The sequence below is a fragment of the Lepisosteus platostomus genome, unplaced genomic scaffold (assembly GCF_059453375.1).
Source record: "Lepisosteus platostomus isolate fLepPlt1 unplaced genomic scaffold, fLepPlt1.hap1 Scaffold_66_H1, whole genome shotgun sequence".
Taxonomy (NCBI): Eukaryota; Metazoa; Chordata; class Actinopteri; order Semionotiformes; family Lepisosteidae; genus Lepisosteus; species Lepisosteus platostomus.
In genome coordinates, this window is record NW_028291680.1 from 154,520 (window position 1) to 175,326 (window position 20,807).

The 20,807-nt window shown below is 51.7% G+C and overlaps 5 non-coding genes and 1 pseudogene across 5 annotated transcripts; 5 read left to right on the top strand and 1 right to left on the bottom strand.

The window, feature by feature from the left end:
* Positions 1-4,142: 4,142 nt before the first annotated feature.
* On the top strand, positions 4,143-4,214 carry trnap-agg (transfer RNA proline (anticodon AGG)). The gene has a single exon. It is a non-coding gene; the product is annotated as a tRNA-Pro (tRNA).
* A 2,117-nt stretch (positions 4,215-6,331) lies between these two features.
* trnap-agg (transfer RNA proline (anticodon AGG)) lies at positions 6,332-6,403 on the top strand. The gene has a single exon. It is a non-coding gene; the product is annotated as a tRNA-Pro (tRNA).
* A 2,117-nt stretch (positions 6,404-8,520) lies between these two features.
* Positions 8,521-8,592, top strand: trnap-agg (transfer RNA proline (anticodon AGG)). Its single transcript has one exon. It is a non-coding gene; the product is annotated as a tRNA-Pro (tRNA).
* Positions 8,593-10,709: 2,117 nt separating this feature from the next.
* trnap-agg (transfer RNA proline (anticodon AGG)) lies at positions 10,710-10,781 on the top strand. Its single transcript has one exon. It is a non-coding gene; the product is annotated as a tRNA-Pro (tRNA).
* Positions 10,782-12,896: 2,115 nt separating this feature from the next.
* trnap-agg (transfer RNA proline (anticodon AGG)) lies at positions 12,897-12,968 on the top strand. Its single transcript has one exon. It is a non-coding gene; the product is annotated as a tRNA-Pro (tRNA).
* Positions 12,969-19,141: 6,173 nt separating this feature from the next.
* Positions 19,142-19,250, bottom strand: LOC148632106 (5S ribosomal RNA; annotated as a pseudogene).
* Between the last annotated feature and the right edge of the window lie 1,557 nt (positions 19,251-20,807).

A 20,807-nucleotide genomic window follows, 5' to 3' on the forward strand; every position in this document is an offset into this window, starting at 1 on the left:
CATTGTGGGTGCTGTGGTTTAAATGCTATTGGTTTGTTAACAAAATACCCCTATACCAGTGCATTGTGCCACATTAAATAAAAGCACGAGAAAAAGAGATTCAGAACACAAAGCTGTGTCAGTGTTCTGTGTAAAAAGTCGGTTTGAACATCATGGGAGCTGTTTTTAATAAGCTGCTGAGAAAAGAATATTTTAAACTTCCTGCTGTCAGTAGTATTGTCAATATAGTTGAACCACACCTGAATGAAAATAGAACGTAAAGGAAGGGTTTCAGAAATCAAACAAAGCTTTATTCCCGTGCTTACAGTCTGGCTAATTGGAGACTGCGCTGTTCTGCTTCCTATGGTCATATATGGGTTTTTCGCACGAAACCGTATTGAACAGTATTTCTCGCGTTGTGAACGTGTGCACACAGCAGTCCCCGGGTTCCAGTTAGTGTGTAATTACGCATCGATGAAAAACTGGAGGTTTTAAAAAAGATGATTAGCTCACTGATAGTTTGGTGTAGAGGCTGTTGAAATATCCACAAGTTGTGGTCTTTAAAATGCATTTGGTTCGAAGCCGTTCTGTGCTTCTATTGCAAAGATATGGACAAGAGAAAATGTGAGCATGGTCAAAAAAATGTCATAAAAATGACAAAGTGAAGGCTGAGAAAGCATTCACAATGTATTTTATACACAAAGCATGTGTTTTTGTAACTCTAAGAGATTTCGCGAAAGCGTTACAGGTATGCCAAAATCGTTTTCGAACTTCAAGCTAACTTTACCCCGGTACAGGCGTACTGGTCTCTGGAGAGAGAGCACGGTCCATCAGCGCACTCCAATAAAGGCAATGGAAGCAGCTGAATCTCATTGGCGAAGCTCAGCACTGGGCCGCTGGGCACGGTTTACAACCGTTTCCGTAGTGTAGTGGTTATCACGTTCGCCTCACATGCGAATGGTCCCCAGTTCGAGACCGGGCGGAAACAGCTGCTTCTTGCAAGCTCCTGTACTTCACAGAGGTCTTGAGCGACCTGTCATTTGTTCCCAATGTATTTCCGGTGCCTTCATGCACTCTTGTACCAAATGCACGTTCCTTCTGTATGCGGAGCTGATCATTTGCAATTGGGCTGTGCCGACAGACCAGGACGAGCTCTGTCGGCTCAAAAGCAGCGCAGGACCTGCAAGAACAACAGAAAGAATAGCATCCAGAGTGGGCCTCTTAGTGAGCCCAAAATCTCATCAAGAATCGGCTCCAGCAACAGGGCTGGGCGCATTGTTCCATTCTCCACCCACTCTCAGTGTAAACAAGTCCCTCCTGGTCTCTGCTTGAAATGCACTTTCCTGCGTTTGCTTTGGTGTAACTGGCTTCCCCTGCATGGGCGAATGTGAAGAAGATCCTTAGTAAGTCATTGAAGAAAACCAAGAAGGGGTCGGAGTGGCCTCTGTCGCTCATCAACGATCCAGTCAGGCAGTACTCCTCTGTAAAGCGCCGTTCGTTCACATCGATTGGCTTTTTTTTGCCTTCATTCGTGCAAGTAGTAAAAGCAGACGCCCCTATTCTGCCGTGACCTGGATTCGAACCGGGGTTGTTGCGGCCACAACGCAAAGTACTGACCACTATACGATCACGGGGAGTTACCGATACACGCATGGCAGGGTGGAAAAGGCTGTGCTCTCTTCGTGTGACATAATTTGGAAAAGTCCTGACGTTGCATTTCAACTGAGCCCCAGTATACATCGACCCTTCGACACTCTGAGTGACAACTCTCTTGCGTGTTTTCTCATATTTACGTAGTTTGCTCGGATGATGCCGGGAACAGCATGGCTGTTCGCTGCCATATGGTCTAGCGGTTAGGGTTCCTGGTTTTTACCCAGGCGGCCCGGGTTCGACTTGGTTTTGCCTCCTGCTTTCCAAAAGATCAGCACCGTGTACGAAAGAGCCGCATTAAAACTACTCGAACGTGCAAAACGTGCGAGAAGAGGGGGCGCTTGTTTCCAACCGAAACTTCTCGCGTGTGAGACGAGCTGATCATCGCTGTGGGAGGGTTACTCTGGTAGACAGGGCTGACCTTCGGCAATAGGATTTATAGTCTCCAAGATGATATTTGCACTTTCTGGAGAGGCGATTTTCTCCACTTCAGTAGCCCGATTTCATCGATTGTGTGGAGAGGGCTGTAGAATGTGGCGCCGCCTTTCCTGCTCCGTCCATGACAGGCGTGCTGGTCTCTGGAGAGAGAGCACGGTCCATCAGCGCACTCCAATAAAGGCACTGGAAGCAGCTGAATCACATTGGCGAAGCTCAGTGCTGGGCCGCTGCACCACAGAGATGAACAGAGATGGGGCCTCATTTGGGAAGGCTCAGAACACTTAATTCTTTCTTATTAATAAGCCTCGCTGCTACAACACATATGCAGTTTGAGCACACATAAGACGATAACCAAGTACCACAAACTACCAGGCATCTAGTATCATTAGCAGTTCAGGTGGGGAGCTGCATCACCATGTGTAGGCTGCAAAGGAACAAGTAATAGGTCTATTCCATGCTTAAAAGAAAAGAAAGAAAATACAACATTTCAGCCGTGGAGCCCTCACACCTGAAGAAGCCTCCACGGCTGAAACGTTGTGTTTTCTTTTTTCTCTTTTCATCTAGTGTCATTAGCCTTTTAACAGTTCCTGTCAAAATAAAATAGAAATGGATAACATTCTAGAGAGAGTTTGAAATACCAAGGTACAATTTAAAACATATCTCTTCCACTACAACCACAATATTTTGGAGAGATCGTTGAACCTCACTGTTCTGACATGTCCGTTAGCCTCCGTCCTGCTTCAGCAATGAATGTGGCGGGGCACATTCTGAGGGAGATGAGGTCAATCAGGTGGCAGGAAAACCAAGCTAAGCTTTTTTTTGAGATCCTGAAAACGAAAGAAGGGCCATGTATATGTGTGCAGCTGGATATGTAATTGCAGGTGGCGTAGCAAATTCTGCTGAAGCCCCACTGCCTGGTGTGGACGGTAGCTGTGCATGTTGCAGCACGTGAGATCAAGGGGGCATGTCATGTGTTTCAGCACTTCACTCCATTCAGTAGCACATGATTCCCTGAGTTCTTTGGATGACCTGTGGACCGATCTTTCACGATGAAGAATTCCTTAAGAAGAATAGATCTCGGCCCACCATCCCAATGCCTCCGTCTCAAAACAGCAACCTCCAACTGCCCTTAGTCTGCAAGGCAGTCCTTTCAAATGCGATGACAACGCCGGGACCTTCGTTGCCTATTGTACGAGCTGAACTTTTGTGCTCATCAATTCAACGCTCTTTCCATCAACTCATCTTGTCTTTTGACGCTTCGTGTTTTGCGCTCCTTTGACTATCGGCATATCGGGTGACTGCAAACACTGAAGTTCTTGCTTACGGAGTGTGGAACATTGTTTTCAGATGACGAGACTGACGCACTACCAATTACGCCAACAAGCCCAGCTGCAGTACACACACCGGAAAGTTTGCCTCACATGGATTTCAGTCGCCCGTTCCCTAATCTTTAGACGCCCTCTGCTGAATGTTGCATTTGCCTTTTGATCTCACCGATACATTTTTGGTCTGTTTCTGTTGCGAGTCCGTCTTTCAGATCTCACCAAGCACAAGTCTCTGTGGCTGAAGTGGCCTCTCTGCTTCAGCATCGTGCCCTCACTCAGCCATTAAAAATGTCACTCGGACTTCTGACATGCTGACATGAAATGTCAAGAGAGAGGGGCGGAGTGACGCTTAAGCCAGAGAGAAGATGAAAAGGGGGCGTGGCTGCGAAACGCTTGACAGCTGCACGATGCTCTCCATGTAAGGCGGGACCACAGGCTAAAGGACGCCTTTCGGCACATCAAGCTCTAAGCACACACCTGGAGGATGCGGGAATTGATCCTGCTATCTCCCACATGCAAAGCAAGCGCTGTACCATACAAGCCAACCCCCCTCGCTGGGACTTATGCCTCGGCGTCACCTAGTGCCGCTTGTTCCCCTCTTACCGGGCACAGTTCACTGCCCTTCGTCTGCAAGGCAGTCGTGTAATTGCAGCTTTCTTGACTTATTGATGAAGGTCTGACTGGACGAGCGAATGGCGCCTCTCCCCATCCTCAAGCTCGCTGACAGATTGAAATGGAAAGTGCTGCTGTGGCTCGTTGGTCTAGTGGTATGATTCTCGCTTAGGGTGCGAGAGGTCCCGGGTTCAACTCCCGGACGAGCCCTCGTGTGCTCTTTTCCTCCTCTTCCACAAGACTGGGAACTGATATCCACATCACTTCGCAGAGTCTGCTTATGGCAAACGATGGAATGTGACTAATGACTGAACGAGCCTGGTGAATTCTCATCACGTGGCACAATGAGAGCGTGCAGTCAGCTGTCCAAGGCGGCAACCTCATTGCTCGTTCAAAAGAACACGTACTGAAAACTCATCACCACTGTGTCGTAGATGAGCACCGCGATCGCTTGTTGTCATGCGTCCTTACTTGGGAAATGCAGAAGCAAAAACTGCCCTCTCTCAGCCACCGAAACGTGTGCGGCTCGCCTTGCGCTCTCTGCGCCTCACATATTTGTCGAGCTGTCTGCTCTTCTTTCTGTTGAAGTAATCAAGTTACGGGGCGTCCTGCAGCCTATGATGTTCTCACTGAGAGCTTTCAAGATTTGAAGGAAAACTACGAGCTTGATGGCTCAAGCCGAACGAATGTGATTGTTAAGCAATCGATGATCAAAAGCACGTCTTCTAACAATTCGTGAGAGTATTATCAGCACTGTTTTCACTCGGATATACTTTTCACTTGCTAAGCTGACAAATTGGACGAGAAAATGCCGGAGACGCACTCAGTGCAGACTGAGGTTGGGAAGGAGGTGTGGCCCTTCAACGCTTGACAACTGAAGGACATTCTCTCCGCAACGGAGGAGCACCTGTCAGAAGTCGCAGAAGCTAAACAAGAGCACCGGGCTTCCGGAGATCCAAACTCAGACCTGGAGGATGCGGGCATCGATCCCGCTACCTCTTGCATGCTAAGCGAGCGCTCTACCATTTGAGCTAATCCCCCTCGCTTCATGCGTCTCGGCATCATGTCTTACCGCCTCTGCCCCTCTTACCGGGCACCGCCCACTGCCCTTGGTCTGCAAGGCAGTCCTTTCAAGTGCGATGACGACGCTGAGACCTTCGTTGCCTATTGTACGAGCTGAACTTTTGTGCTCATCAATTCAACGCTCTTTCCATCAACTCATCTTGTCTTTTGACGATTCGTGTTTTGCGCTCCTTTGACTATCGGCATATCGGGTGACTGCAAACACTGAAGTTCTTGCTTACGGAGTGTGGAACATTGTTTTCAAGTGATCGCTGTTCTGTCATGTTGACGCCGAGTGAATCTTTCTTTGGCAACATGGGCAGGCTGACAACAGTGCGAGCGAAAGTAATGGCAAATTTCTTGACTTATTTCTGAATGTGAATGTTCTTTAGAAAAGGGATGCGGCGTTGCTTCTCGCCCGTGTAAAGGTCACGCATTCCAGACGTGGTTATGAGCGAACAGTTGCCGCAAGTGTTTGAAAAGAGCAAGAGAGGAAGCAGCCCTGCCCCGTGTGAGGATCAAACTCAGGCCCTTCAGATGACGAGACTGACGCACTACCAATTACGCCAACAAGCCCAGCTGCAGTACACACACCGGAAAGTTTGCCTCACATGGATTTCAGTCGCCCGTTCCCTAATCTTTAGACGCCCTCTGCTGAATGTTGCATTTGCCTTTTGATCTCACCGATACATTTTTGGTCTGTTTCTGTTGCGAGTCCGTCTTTCAGATCTCACCTAGCACAAGTCTCTGTGGCTGAAGTGGCCTCTCTGCTTCAGCATCGTGCCCTCACTCAGCCATTAAAAATGTCACTCGGACTTCTGACATGCTGACATGAAATGTCAAGAGAGAGGGGCGGAGTGACGCTTAAGCCAGAGAGAAGATGAAAAGGGGGCGTGGCTGCAAAACGCTTGACAGCTGCACGATGCTCTCCATGTAAGGCGGGACCACAGGCTAAAGGACGCCTTTCGGCACATCAAGCTCTAAGCACACACCTGGAGGATGCGGGAATTGATCCTGCTATCTCCCACATGCAAAGCAAGCGCTGTACCATACAAGCCAACCCCCCTCGCTGGGACTTATGCCTCGGCGTCACCTAGTGCCGCTTGTTCCCCTCTTACCGGGCACAGTTCACTGCCCTTCTTCTGCAAGGCAGTCGTGTAATTGCAGCTTTCTTGACTTATTGATGAAGGTCTGACTGGACGAGCGAATGGCGCCTCTCCCCATCCTCAAGCTCGCTGACAGATTGAAATGGAAAGTGCTGCTGTGGCTCGTTGGTCTAGTGGTATGATTCTCGCTTAGGGTGCGAGAGGTCCCGGGTTCAACTCCCGGACGAGCCCTCGTGTGCTCTTTTCCTCCTCTTCCACAAGACTGGGAACTGATATCCACATCACTTCGCAGCTTCTGCTTATGGCAAACGATGGAATGTGACTAATGACTGAACGAGCCTGGTGAATTCTCATCACGTGGCACAATGAGAGCGTGCAGTCAGCTGTCCAAGGTGGCAACCTCATTGCTCGTTCAAAAGAACACGTACTGAAAACTCATCACCACTGTGTCGTAGATGAGCACCGCGATCGCTTGTTGTCATGCGTCCTTACTTGGGAAATGCAGAAGCAAAAACTGCCCTCTCTCAGCCACCGAAACGTGTGCGGCTCGCCTTGCGCTCTCTGCGCCTCACATATTTGTCGAGCTGTCTGCTCTTCTTTCTGTTGAAGTAATCAAGTTACGGGGCGTCCTGCAGCCTATGATGTTCTCACTGAGAGCTTTCAAGATTTGAAGGAAAACTACGAGCTTGATGGCTCAAGTCGAACGAATGTGATTGTTAAGCAATCGATGATCAAAAGCACGTCTTCTAACAATTCGTGAGAGTATTATCAGCACTGTTTTCACTCGGATATACTTTTCACTTGCTAAGCTGACAAATTGGACGAGAAAATGCCGGAGACGCACTCAGTGCAGACTGAGGTTGGGAAGGAGGTGTGGCCCTTCAACGCTTGACAACTGAAGGACATTCTCTCCGCAACGGAGGAGCACCTGTCAGAAGTCGCAGAAGCTAAACAAGAGCACCGGGCTTCCGGAGATCCAAACTCAGACCCGGAGGATGCGGGCATCGATCCCGCTACCTCTTGCATGCTAAGCGAGCGCTCTACCATTTGAGCTAATCCCCCTCGCTTCATGCGTCTCGGCATCATGTCTTACCGCCTCTGCCCCTCTTACCGGGCACCGCCCACTGCCCTTGGTCTGCAAGGCAGTCCTTTCAAGTGCGATGACGACGCTGAGACCTTCGTTGCCTATTGTACGAGCTGAACTTTTGTGCTCATCAATTCAACGCTCTTTCCATCAACTCATCTTGTCTTTTGACGCTTCGTGTTTTGCGCTCCTTTGACTATCGGCATATCGGGTGACTGCAAACACTGAAGTTCTTGCTTACGGAGTGTGGAACATTGTTTTCAAGTGATCGCTGTTCTGTCATGTTGACGCCGAGTGAATCTTTCTTTGGCAACATGGGCAGGCTGACAGCAGTGCGAGCGAAAGTAATGGCAAATTTCTTGACTTATTTCTGAATGTGAATGTTCTTTAGAAAAGGGATGCGGCGTTGCTTCTCGCCCGTGTAAAGGTCACGCATTCCAGACGTGGTTATGAGCGAACAGTTGCCGCAAGTGTTTGAAAAGAGCAAGAGAGGAAGCAGCCCTGCCCCGTGTGAGGATCAAACTCAGGCCCTTCAGATGACGAGACTGACGCACTACCAATTACGCCAACAAGCCCAGCTGCAGTACACACACCGGAAAGTTTGCCTCACATGGATTTCAGTCGCCCGTTCCCTAATCTTTAGACGCCCTCTGCTGAATGTTGCATTTGCCTTTTGATCTCACCGATACATTTTTGGTCTGTTTCTGTTGCGAGTCCGTCTTTCAGATCTCACCTAGCACAAGTCTCTGTGGCTGAAGTGGCCTCTCTGCTTCAGCATCGTGCCCTCACTCAGCCATTAAAAATGTCACTCGGACTTCTGACATGCTGACATGAAATGTCAAGAGAGAGGGGCGGAGTGACGCTTAAGCCAGAGAGAAGATGAAAAGGGGGCGTGGCTGCGAAACGCTTGACAGCTGCACGATGCTCTCCATGTAAGGCGGGACCACAGGCTAAAGGACGCCTTTCGGCACATCAAGCTCTAAGCACACACCTGGAGGATGCGGGAATTGATCCTGCTATCTCCCACATGCAAAGCAAGCGCTGTACCATACAAGCCAACCCCCCTCGCTGGGACTTATGCCTCGGCGTCACCTAGTGCCGCTTGTTCCCCTCTTACCGGGCACAGTTCACTGCCCTTCGTCTGCAAGGCAGTCGTGTAATTGCAGCTTTCTTGACTTATTGATGAAGGTCTGACTGGACGAGCGAATGGCGCCTCTCCCCATCCTCAAGCTCGCTGACAGATTGAAATGGAAAGTGCTGCTGTGGCTCGTTGGTCTAGTGGTATGATTCTCGCTTAGGGTGCGAGAGGTCCCGGGTTCAACTCCCGGACGAGCCCTCGTGTGCTCTTTTCCTCCTCTTCCACAAGACTGGGAACTGATATCCACATCACTTCGCAGCGTCTGCTTATGGCAAACGATGGAATGTGACTAATGACTGAACGAGCCTGGTGAATTCTCATCACGTGGCACAATGAGAGCGTGCAGTCAGCTGTCCAAGGCGGCAACCTCATTGCTCATTCAAAAGAACACGTACTGAAAACTCATCACCACTGTGTCGTAGATGAGCACCGCGATCGCTTGTTGTCATGCGTCCTTACTTGGGAAATGCAGAAGCAAAAACTGCCCTCTCTCAGCCACCGAAACGTGTGCGGCTCGCCTTGCGCTCTCTGCGCCTCACATATTTGTCGAGCTGTCTGCTCTTCTTTCTGTTGAAGTAATCAAGTTACGGGGCGTCCTGCAGCCTATGATGTTCTCACTGAGAGCTTTCAAGATTTGAAGGAAAACTACGAGCTTGATGGCTCAAGTCGAACGAATGTGATTGTTAAGCAATCGATGATCAAAAGCACGTCTTCTAACAATTCGTGAGAGTATTATCAGCACTGTTTTCACTCGGATATACTTTTCACTTGCTAAGCTGACAAATTGGACGAGAAAATGCCGGAGACGCACTCAGTGCAGACTGAGGTTGGGAAGGAGGTGTGGCCCTTCAACGCTTGACAACTGAAGGACATTCTCTCCGCAACGGAGGAGCACCTGTCAGAAGTCGCAGAAGCTAAACAAGAGCACCAGGCTTCCGGAGATCCAAACTCAGACCTGGAGGATGCGGGCATCGATCCCGCTACCTCTTGCATGCTAAGCGAGCGCTCTACCATTTGAGCTAATCCCCCTCGCTTCATTCGTCTCGGCATCATGTCTTACCGCCTCTGCCCCTCTTACCGGGCACCGCCCACTGCCCTTGGTCTGCAAGGCAGTCCTTTCAAGTGCGATGACGACGCTGAGACCTTCGTTGCCTATTGTACGAGCTGAACTTTTGTGCTCATCAATTCAACGCTCTTTCCATCCACTCATCTTGTCTTTTGACGCTTCGTGTTTTGCGCTCCTTTGACTATCGGCATATCGGGTGACTGCAAACACTGAAGTTCTTGCTTACGGAGTGTGGAACATTGTTTTCAAGTGATCGCTGTTCTGTCATGTTGACGCCGAGTGAATCTTTCTTTGGCAACATGGGCAGGCTGACAGCAGTGCGAGCGAAAGTAATGGCAAATTTCTTGACTTATTTCTGAATGTGAATGTTCTTTAGAAAAGGGATGCGGCGTTGCTTCTCGCCCGTGTAAAGGTCACGCATTCCAGACGTGGTTTTGAGCGAACAGTTGCCGCAAGTGTTTGAAAAGAGCAAGAGAGGAAGCAGCCCTGCCCCGTGTGAGGATCAAACTCAGGCCCTTCAGATGACGAGACTGACGCACTACCAATTACGCCAACAAGCCCAGCTGCAGTACACACACCGGAAAGTTTGCCTCACATGGATTTCAGTCGCCCGTTCCCTAATCTTTAGACGCCCTCTGCTGAATGTTGCATTTGCCTTTTGATCTCACCGATACATTTTTGGTCTGTTTCTGTTGCGAGTCCGTCTTTCAGATCTCACCTAGCACAAGTCTCTGTGGCTGAAGTGGCCTCTCTGCTTCAGCATCGTGCCCTCACTCAGCCATTAAAAATGTCACTCGGACTTCTGACATGCTGACATGAAATGTCAAGAGAGAGGGGCGGAGTGACGCTTAAGCCAGAGAGAAGATGAAAAGGGGGCGTGGCTGCGAAACGCTTGACAGCTGCACGATGCTCTCCATGTAAGGCGGGACCACAGGCTAAAGGACGCCTTTCGGCACATCAAGCTCTAAGCACACACCTGGAGGATGCGGGAATTGATCCTGCTATCTCCCACATGCAAAGCAAGCGCTGTACCATACAAGCCAACCCCCCTCGCTGGGACTTATGCCTCGGCGTCACCTAGTGCCGCTTGTTCCCCTCTTACCGGGCACAGTTCACTGCCCTTCGTCTGCAAGGCAGTCGTGTAATTGCAGCTTTCTTGACTTATTGATGAAGGTCTGACTGGACGAGCGAATGGCGCCTCTCCCCATCCTCAAGCTCGCTGACAGATTGAAATGGAAAGTGCTGCTGTGGCTCGTTGGTCTAGTGGTATGATTCTTGCTTAGGGTGCGAGAGGTCCCGGGTTCAACTCCCGGACGAGCCCTCGTGTGCTCTTTTCCTCCTCTTCCACAAGACTGGGAACTGATATCCACATCACTTCGCAGCGTCTGCTTATGGCAAACGATGGAATGTGACTAATGACTGAACGAGCCTGGTGAATTCTCATCACGTGGCACAATGAGAGCGTGCAGTCAGCTGTCCAAGGCGGCAACCTCATTGCTCGTTCAAAAGAACACGTAATGAAAACTCATCACCACTGTGTCGTAGATGAGCACCGCGATCGCTTGTTGTCATGCGTCCTTACTTGGGAAATGCAGAAGCAAAAACTGCCCTCTCTCAGCCACCGAAACGTGTGCGGCTCGCCTTGCGCTCTCTGCGCCTCACATATTTGTCGAGCTGTCTGCTCTTCTTTCTGTTGAAGTAATCAAGTTACGGGGCGTCCTGCAGCCTATGATGTTCTCACTGAGAGCTTTCAAGATTTGAAGGAAAACTACGAGCTTGATGGCTCAAGTCGAACGAATGTGATTGTTAAGCAATCGATGATCAAAAGCACGTCTTCTAACAATTCGTGAGAGTATTATCAGCACTGTTTTCACTCGGATATACTTTTCACTTGCTAAGCTGACAAATTGGACGAGAAAATGCCGGGGACGCACTCAGTGCAGACTGAGGTTGGGAAGGAGGTGTGGCCCTTCAACGCTTGACAACTGAAGGACATTCTCTCCGCAACGGAGGAGCACCTGTCAGAAGTCGCAGAAGCTAAACAAGAGCACCGGGCTTCCGGAGATCCAAACTCAGACCTGGAGGATGCGGGCATCGATCCCGCTACCTCTTGCATGCTAAGCGAGCGCTCTACCATTTGAGCTAATTCCCCTCGCTTCGTGCTTCTCGGCATCATGTCTTACCGCCTCTGCCCCTCTTACCGGGCACCGCCCACTGCCCTTGGTCTGCAAGGCAGTCCTTTCAAGTGCGATGACGACGCTGAGACCTTCGTTGCCTATTGTACGAGCTGAACTTTTTTGCTCATCAATTCAACGCTCTTTCCATCAACTCATCTTGTCTTTTGACGCTTCGTGTTTTGCGCTCCTTTGACTATCGGCATATCGGGTGACTGCAAACACTGAAGTTCTTGCTTACGGAGTGTGGAACATTGTTTTCAAGTGATCGCTGTTCTGTCATGTTGACGCCGAGTGAATCTTTCTTTGGCAACATGGGCAGGCTGACAGCAGTGCGAGCGAAAGTAATGGCAAATTTCTTGACTTATTTCTGAATGTGAATGTTCTTTAGAAAAGGGATGCGGCGTTGCTTCTCGCCCGTGTAAAGGTCACGCATTCCAGACGTGGTTATGAGCAAACAGTTGCCGCAAGTGTTTGAAAAGAGCAAGAGAGGAAGCAGCCCTGCCCCGTGTGAGGATCAAACTCAGGCCCTTCAGATGACGAGACTGACGCACTACCAATTACGCCAACAAGCCCAGCTGCAGTACACACACTGGAAAGTTTGCCTCACATGGATTTCAGTCGCCCGTTCCCTAATCTTTAGACGCCCTCTGCTGAATGTTGCATTTGCCTTTTGATCTCACCGATACATTTTTGGTCTGTTTCTGTTGCGAGTCCGTCTTTCAGATCTCACCTAGCACAAGTCTCTGTGGCTGAAGTGGCCTCTCTGCTTCAGCATCGTGCCCTCACTCAGCCATTAAAAATGTCACTCGGACTTCTGACATGCTGACATGAAATGTCAAGAGAGGGGCGGAGTGACGCTTAAGCCAGAGAGAAGATGAAAAGGGGGCGTGGCTGCGAAACGCTTGACAGCTGCACGATGCTCTCCATGTAAGGCGGGACCACAGGCTAAAGGACCCTTTTCGGCACATCAAGCTCTAAGCACACACCTGGAGGATGCGGGAATTGATCCTGCTATCTCCCACATGCAAAGCAAGCGCTGTACCATACAAGCCAACCCCCCTCGCTGGGACTTATGCCTCAGCGTCACCTAGTGCCGCTTGTTCCCCTCTTACCGGGCACAGTTCACTGCCCTTCGTCTGCAAGGCAGTCGTGTAATTGCAGCTTTCTTGACATATTGATGAAGGTCTGACTGGATGAGCGAATGGCGCCCCTCCCCATCCTCAAGCTCGCTGACAGATTGAAATTGAAAGTGCTGCTGTGGCTCGTTGGTCTAGTGGTATGATTCTCGCTTAGGGTGCGAGAGGTCCCGGGTTCAACTCCCGGACGAGCCCTCGTGTGCTCTTTTCCTCCTCTTCCACAAGACTGGGAACTGATATCCACATCACTTCGCAGCGTCTGCTTATGGCAAACGATGGAATGTGACTAATGACTGAACGAGCCTGGTGAATTCTCATCACGTGGCACAATGAGAGCGTGCAGTCAGCTGTCCAAGGCGGCAACCTCATTGCTCGTTCAAAAGAACACGTACTGAAAACTCATCACCACTGTGTCGTAGATGAGCACCGCGATCGCTTGTTGTCATGCGTCCTTACTTGGGAAATGCAGAAGCAAAAACTGCCCTCTCTCAGCCACCGAAACGTGTGCAGCTTGCCTTGCGCTCTCTGGGCCTCACATATTTGTCGAGCTGTCTGCTCTTCTTTCTGTTGAAGTAATCAAGTTACGGGGCGTCCTGCAGCCTATGATGTTCTCACTGAGAGCTTTCAAGATTTGAAGGAAAACTACGAGCTTGATAAAAGAATCAATTTAAATGTTTCTTGAAAAACGGATCCTTCTAAATATCGGAAGTCCAACGTCTCATGGAAACTGTCTGTGTAACGGTCTAACGTGATAACGTGATAACCACTACACTCTGGAAACGGTGGGAAATTGTGCCCAGTGGCCCAGTGCTGAGCTACGCAAATGCTATTCAGGGGCTATTCAGGGGCCAATGCTATTCGATGTGAATTGAATGCTATTCAACTCGCCAATGCTATTCAGGGGTGGAAAAGGGTGGAGCCGTGTGTGTCTTTTGTTCAAAGACACCCCCATCTCAGAGCCGTACAGGCCTTCCTCCCGCAGGTCCACAAAGATGTTATTTTTTAAGAAGATTCTGCGAAAGTCGGCCATCCGCCTCTCAGCCCTGCAGTAGGCCAGGCTGAGAGAGAAGCAGTCCTTCACCCTGGCAATGCACAGCCTGACAAGGTCTGGCTTCAGGCCATTGTACATCATGAGGTTCCTCCTCTCCCAGACAGCTGTCCTCGTTAGGCTGAGGAGGAGGTTCACTAAAATGGCGTTAACCCCCCTCTCAGACCCGCGGTACCCAAAGAGGAACAGCTCTTTCCAGGGCACCCCGTCAAGAACAGCTCCTCGAACAGAGCGAAACAGGCCATCCAGCAGATCCGTCAAGTATGCCCTGGCTCGAGCTGGGGGAAGATCTTACCCCAGAACACCTCTGAGACCGGCACTCTGAAGCGTTTCGCCACCATCAGCCTGTAGAACATGCTGGTGGTGAACCCCAGGAGGTCCACCCCACGGTCCCCCCACTTCACCCTCAGCTCCGGCCAGGCTGGGCCTGCTGCCCCGTCTTGTAGATGGAGCTTCTCCAGCCAACTGTCCGGGAGACCGAGTTTGAGCTGCTCGTAATCCTGACGGATCTTACTGACAGGCAGCTCGTCGTCGACCTCTCGCACAGCGTCGACAATAGCCTAGGTGGGCAGAAATCCGTCCTTTACTTCATAAAGAAGATCCTTGACCTTGGATATGCCAGCCTCGTAGAGCTGCCTGTTCCATCGAGACACCAGCAGGGGGTCGAGGAACAGAGGCTGTTCCAGAATCTGGGCCCGGGTCTCCGGCGTGTAGGAGACATGCTTGGACATGAACTACCCCCTCGCCAGCAGGACCTCCCTGTAAAAGGAGGGCAGATGTTTTATCAACCCCGGAGTCAGCCTCACCAGGAGAGTCTCCTGCCCCAAGCCCCCGCAAGTCTCGAGGTAGCTTCCCATACCAATCTTCCAAATGCTGACATTATCCAGGTCAAGGAACTTCTTCACTACTTTCAGCCTAAAGCTTTTCAGCTTCAGGCCTACATCACACAGCTTCAGCCCACCCCTGGAGATTTTCCCAATGAGGGTGTCATGAGTGACCCGCGGAGGCTTCCCCTCCCACACGAATCCCACCTAATCTCATTCTCTACCCGTTCAGGAAGAGGCATCACAGACAGTGGGTACCACAAGAGGGACAGGCACAGTGTGTTAACGAGCAGGACCCTTCCCTTCAGGGTCAGGGACCTGTGTCTCCACCGATTTAATTTGCCCTCATCTTAATGAGCTTCTCCTTCCACAGGAGAAGCCCAGTGGCCTGCTCATCAGCGTTAATGTAGATGCCAAGGACCTTCAGGTGACCCGTCTCAACCCTGAAAGGGTAACCGAAGAGCGGGGCAAGGTCTGCCCTCCCCACCGGCATGACCTCAGACTTCTCCAAGTTTACCTTGGCGCCCGAGGCAGCGCAGTAGGCCTGCACCACCTCTAAAATGGCCGAGATCTCCGCCACCTCTGCCAACGTCAGTCTGGTGTCGTCAGCATATTGGTAGATCAACGAGGTGGCGGTGCCCCCAGGCAAGGTCACTGGAAAGAAGCTCGTGAGGGAACCATTCACCTTGACACAGCTCACGATCCCCTTGTACACGAGCCTCACCCAGGAGATGAAGGCCTCGCCGAAGCCAAAGCTCTTCAAGACCTCAAACAGGAAGGAATGCTCCACCCTGTCGAAGGCCTTCTCCTGGTCCAGTTTCAGGACGTATCCACCCCTCGGCTGCTCCCGCATAAGGTCCACAACATCTCTGATGGAGCACACCGTGTCCGCGATGTCTCTCCAATTGACGCAGTAGGTCTGCGAAGGCGACAGGATCCTGGGCAGAACCTTCCCGAGCCTGAGGGAGAGAACACGAGTTAGTATCTTATAGTCTGTGTTCAACAGACTGATCGGGCGAAAGTTTTTCAAAAGGGAGGGATCCCCCTGCTTTTTGTAGACAAGAGAGATCACCCCCCTTCTCATAGATGGGGTCAGAGCGCCGGTCCTGGCAATCTCCTGGAACACCTCCAGAAGGAGGGGCCCCAGGGACTGCTGAAAGTGTCTGTAGAGCTTGGAGGAGAGCCCGTCCCACCCAGGGCTCTTGTTAGGAGACGAGCCCCGAAGTGCTTCAAGCACTTCCTCCAAGCTCAGCGCACTGTCACAGAGCTCACGATCGCTCTGTGACAGGCGGGTACTCACCCAAGCCAGCATGGCCCAGGTCTGCTGCTCATCCACCACTTCGGCCAGAACAAGGCGCTATAAAAAGAAAACACCTCATTCCTAACGGCCTCGGGGGCAGAGAGCCGCACACCGTCCTCTCCCACCAGCTCCTCGATGAAGGAGCTGCGCTGCCTCTCCTGCTCCAGGCCGAAAAAGAACATCGTGCTCTTATCGCCCTTGGCAAGATACTGGGCTCTGCTGCGCACCCTGGCTCCTCTCCACTTCTCCTCCTCCAGGGCTTGTAGCTCACCCCTCAGCTCCAGCAAGAGCTCGCAGCCCCCGCCGTGATCTGCCAGGAGCCCGAGCTCTGAGGTGATCCGAGCCCGAAGCTGTCTCTCCCGCCTGGCCTTCTCCCGCCCCCGGGACAGGCCATACTAGATACTGAACTCTTTGATGGCGTACTTGAGATTATCCCACCAGACCAGCTTTTCTGACCTATACAGGGGACACTGCAGCTGCTGCCGGATAAGGTCTTCTATGCCCTGACAGAATGAAGCCTCCCCAGGAGCGCCTTATTAAAGCACCAGAGGCCGGGGCACCGGTCCTCCTGTGCCCCTGCTAGAGAAAAGTGAAGCACAGCATGGTCGCTCAGGGTCATGAACACATAGCGCATCTGGCTCAGGCACGGGAAGAGACTCATGTGCCCCTGCAACAGGTTGATCCGGCTCTGTCTCAAGACACCTTCGACGACCTGCCGCCGAGAAAAGTCCCTCCGCGCACACTAAGCCTGACGCCACGCATCCACGAACCAGTGAGCTTCCACACTGCGCTCCAGGAAGCTGCGAGCAGCACTGCTCTTAAAGGTCATCCCAACCGCGACATCGAGCGCACTCAGTGCACAGTTAAAATCTCCGACGACCAGCCCTGGCTGCTGAAAGCAGCTCGCCTCCAGCTGCTTGAAGAAGGCGAGCCGCTCAGCTTCCCCATTGGGGGCGTAGATGTTGCTCAGCAGCACGGACTGTCCAGGAAACCCAAGACAGACCTGCAGGAGCTGGCCCTACGTGTCGCGGTGCAGGAGCCTTGCGCTCTCGTACACTCCCCTCCTCACCAGCACAGCCACCCCCCTCCTGCACAGGCTGGAGGTGTTGCTGTAAAACAGCTCCCCGTCCCACTGTGCTCGCACCTTCCGGACACACTCCTCGTCCCAGAAGGTCTCCTGGAGGCAGACAACATCCGTCCGCCCCAGCAGAGCTAACACTGCCCCCAGCTTTGCTCAGTCCCTCAGCCCGTTGGCGTTTAAAGAGGCGAAAGTTGCCATCACGCATATGGCCATAAGAGTGAAGTTAATTCTCCGGTCCTCACAACAGTTCCCCCGCCCTTTCTGCCACATTCTCATTGCCAACACTTGCCGCTTCCTCCCCACCTCCTGTCTCCGCCACCGCAGAGACATCAGGGATGGGTCTGCGGACAACTCTTGAACTGGGCTTCAGGTTGGGCTGAGGCCTGACGTGGTGCCACTGGATTCCAGCCTTCGAGGGCCCAGGCGGTTGTACCCCGGCTTGCCCACAGCTGGGGAACCGCTGACGGTGATGGTGGTGGTGGTGCTGGTGCCGTTGCCTCCTCCCTCTGCCTCTCTCCCTGCACAGGCTTGGGTGTCAAAAGCCCACTGGTACGCTGAGGGGCAGCCTCTGGTGGTGGTGGTGCCCGTAGGATCTCAGCTGCACCACGCTGCACCGCCGCATGTTGTGGAGCAACCTCCCTCTGCTTCTCTTGCGGCACAGAGTGGGATGCAGCAGGATTGTTAGGGCAACGGGGCGCCTCTGCTGGTGGAGATGCTGGCTGGTCCCCGGCTCCTTTCTGCTGCGCTGTACCCAGGATTGGAGGGGCCTCCTCTGCCTCTCTCCCATCACCGGCTGGGGCGTTGCTGGCTCACTGGGGTCCTGGGGCGCCGCTGCTAGCAACTCTCCATGCTCAGCTGCAGTGGCCACTCGTAGTCCATCTTCAACCCCCTCAGCGTTGCGGGCAGCTGCTCCTGCGGCGGCTGGATCTTCCGGCTCTGGCTCGCAGTTGCAGCTCATGAGCGCATGGAGGCAGTCCGGGCACTTGGCAGCGGTGCATTTCCTGGCGCGATGGCCGGGCTGTCTGCACTCATAGAAGAGGAACTCAGGGCAGTCCTTGGCGATGTGCCCCAAGTCCAGGCAGACATGACACACCCTTTGTTGCTGGTCGTGGAGGACCCTGAAGTACTGCCCCCCCTCTGCCGTGGCGAAGCGGGTGCTGTATGGCAACGAGGCTACATGATCGGGAAAGCGAATCCGAACAAACCTCGTGCCATCAGCAATGGTGGTCCCGGGGTAGTGGCGCATCCTGATGTCCGAAATGACTCTCACCCCCCAGCTACTCAGCTTCTCCTTGATAGTCTAATCTGAGATATATGCCGGGAGGTGGAGGAAGGACACCACTACCTCCTTCCGCTCCAGCCAGCGGCAGTAGCAGGGTGTGCCCTGCACATCCAGCCCCACAGCCACCGCGTCCGCATGTTCTTTTGAGTCCAGAGTCAGTTCAAACTCTTTTGGCGTCTGGGGGCGGCAGGCAAAAAGAGAGCCCTCCCCACAGACGCCGTACACAGCTGCGATAATAGCACCCGCAGACGGTTTCTCCACGCCGCTCACATCCACCACAACAGTATGCGCCCTTGCAAAAACCCGCCAGGGGGGTCGGTCCAAATTCCTCATCTTTCTCTTACCTACACTACAATAACATTCTCTGCCTCCATGTTTTTTCCTTCCATTAAAACACAAACAGGACTCAGAAAGCAACAAAAAAGCAACAAAAAAACCCCAAAAGTCTCTCCCCTCCCCAAACAGAGCTAGGCTGAAGGGGAGGGCTTCAAAAATCAACCAAAAACACCAAAAAAACACAAAAAAACAAAGTCTAACTTAAGACAAACAAATCCTCTGTTCCTCTTCTTCTTCTCCTTCTTATAGAGAGAACAGCTCCGTCACCTCTTTTACGACGCTGCTTTTTTGAGAGCTGCTGCTGTGCTTTGACATCTGAGCTCTGTGGAAAACGATCTCAATACAATTCTGAAAAACGCGACTCCCCGAACGCCAGCCGAACAAGTCTCCACAGCGGAAGCGCTGTGTCTCTTTTCAGCTGGCGATAAACCTTTCCTCGATCCTTTGCGGACTTGTAAAACTGTTCATGATCAGTTTTACAAGCTCCTGCGCTTAAAAGCTTACAGCACCTGGTATTCCCAGGCGGTCTCCCATCCAAGTACTAACCAGGCCCATCTCTGTTTATCTTCCGAGATCAGGCATGCTCAAGGGGGTGTGGCCGTAAGCAAGAGCAAGGATCGCTGGCACCCTTCTTATAGAGAGGACAGCTCCATCACCTCTTTTACAACGCTGCTTTTTTCCCTTGCGTTTTTCTCTTCTTCCCACGTTCTCTCTCTTCACTGCCTTCGTCCCCGCTCTATTTCACTTCAACCTTTCACTCTTGCTTCCTTCCAATGAGGACGGAGCTGCGGGAGAAAGGGCGCTATAGAGGATCGCTGTGGAGAGCTGCTGCGGTGCTTTGACATCTGAGCTCTGTGGAAAACGATCTCAATACAATTCTGAAAAACGCGACTCCCCGAACGCCAGCCGAGCAAGTCTCCACAGCCGAAGCGCTGTGTCTCTTTTCAGCTGGCGATAAACCTTTCCTCGATCCTTTGCGGACTTGTAAAACTGTTCATGATCAGAATAAAAAAAACGCTCACGCTAATACACAAGCACCCGTGTCTCGCCAGAGCTGACAAATAAACAGACGGACAAGCCGCACTGCACTTGTGAACAGGGGAATGAGCGAGCGAGCGGGGATAGGGCACCTCCTGCGCTTAAAAGCACCTGGTATTCCCAGGCTGTCTCCCATCCAAGTACTAACCAGGCCCATCCCTGTTCAGCTTTCAAGATCAGGCATGCTCAAGGGGGTGTGGCCGTAAGCTAGAGCAAAGCTCGCTGGCACCCCACTTATAGAGAGGACAGCTCTGTCACCTCTTTTACGACGCTGCTTTTTTTCCCCTGCGTTTTTCTCTTCTTCCCACGTTCTCTCTCTTCACTGCCTTCGTCCCCGCTCAATTTCACTTCAGCCTTTCACTCTTGCTTCCTTCCAATGAGGACGGAGCTGCGGGAGAAAGGGCGCTATAGAGGATCGCTGTGGAGAGCTGCTGCTGTGCTTTGACATCTGAGCTCTGTGGGAAACGATTTCAATACAATTCTGATAAACGCGACTCCCAGAACGCCAGCCGAACAAGTCTTGAAGTGGAAATCTAATAAGTAAATTGATTCTTAAAATGTAGAGAGCTTTGCAAGAAATATATTGGTGCTTTAAGATGTAGCGGTGAGGCTTAAATAATAAGGCAGAATTAAGTGTTTCTGAGCTTCCCAAATGAGGCCCCATTTCTCTGTTCATCTCTGTGGTGCAGCCACAGAGAAACTATTCATGCAAGATGTTTTCTTTTGATAAGGACAGCTCCCACAGGGGGATGCACTTAGCTAAGCCTGGCTATCATGATCAATGGTCATCCATTGGCGCCTATCTGTTTAGGGAGTGCCAGTTGGACATCTGGACTGCATTACTAAGTGTCAGGACTAAGTGACTCATATCTCACCTTGATCAACCAATCAGGGACTGGTAGGGCCGAGTAACCCACGTGGGACTCTGATGCCCATGGAACTTTCAGCCAATCAATGAGCTGAAGTTCCTCCAGGTAAAACAGGCAACACAGAGAGCCTGGGAGATTGAGATTCAGATTCAGATTCAGACAAGATTCAACAATTCTAAAGGGAATTCAAAGGAGAATCCCAAGGGCAGGACATTCTCACAGCGCGCCTCCTGACCATCCTGAGACTCAGCCCGGA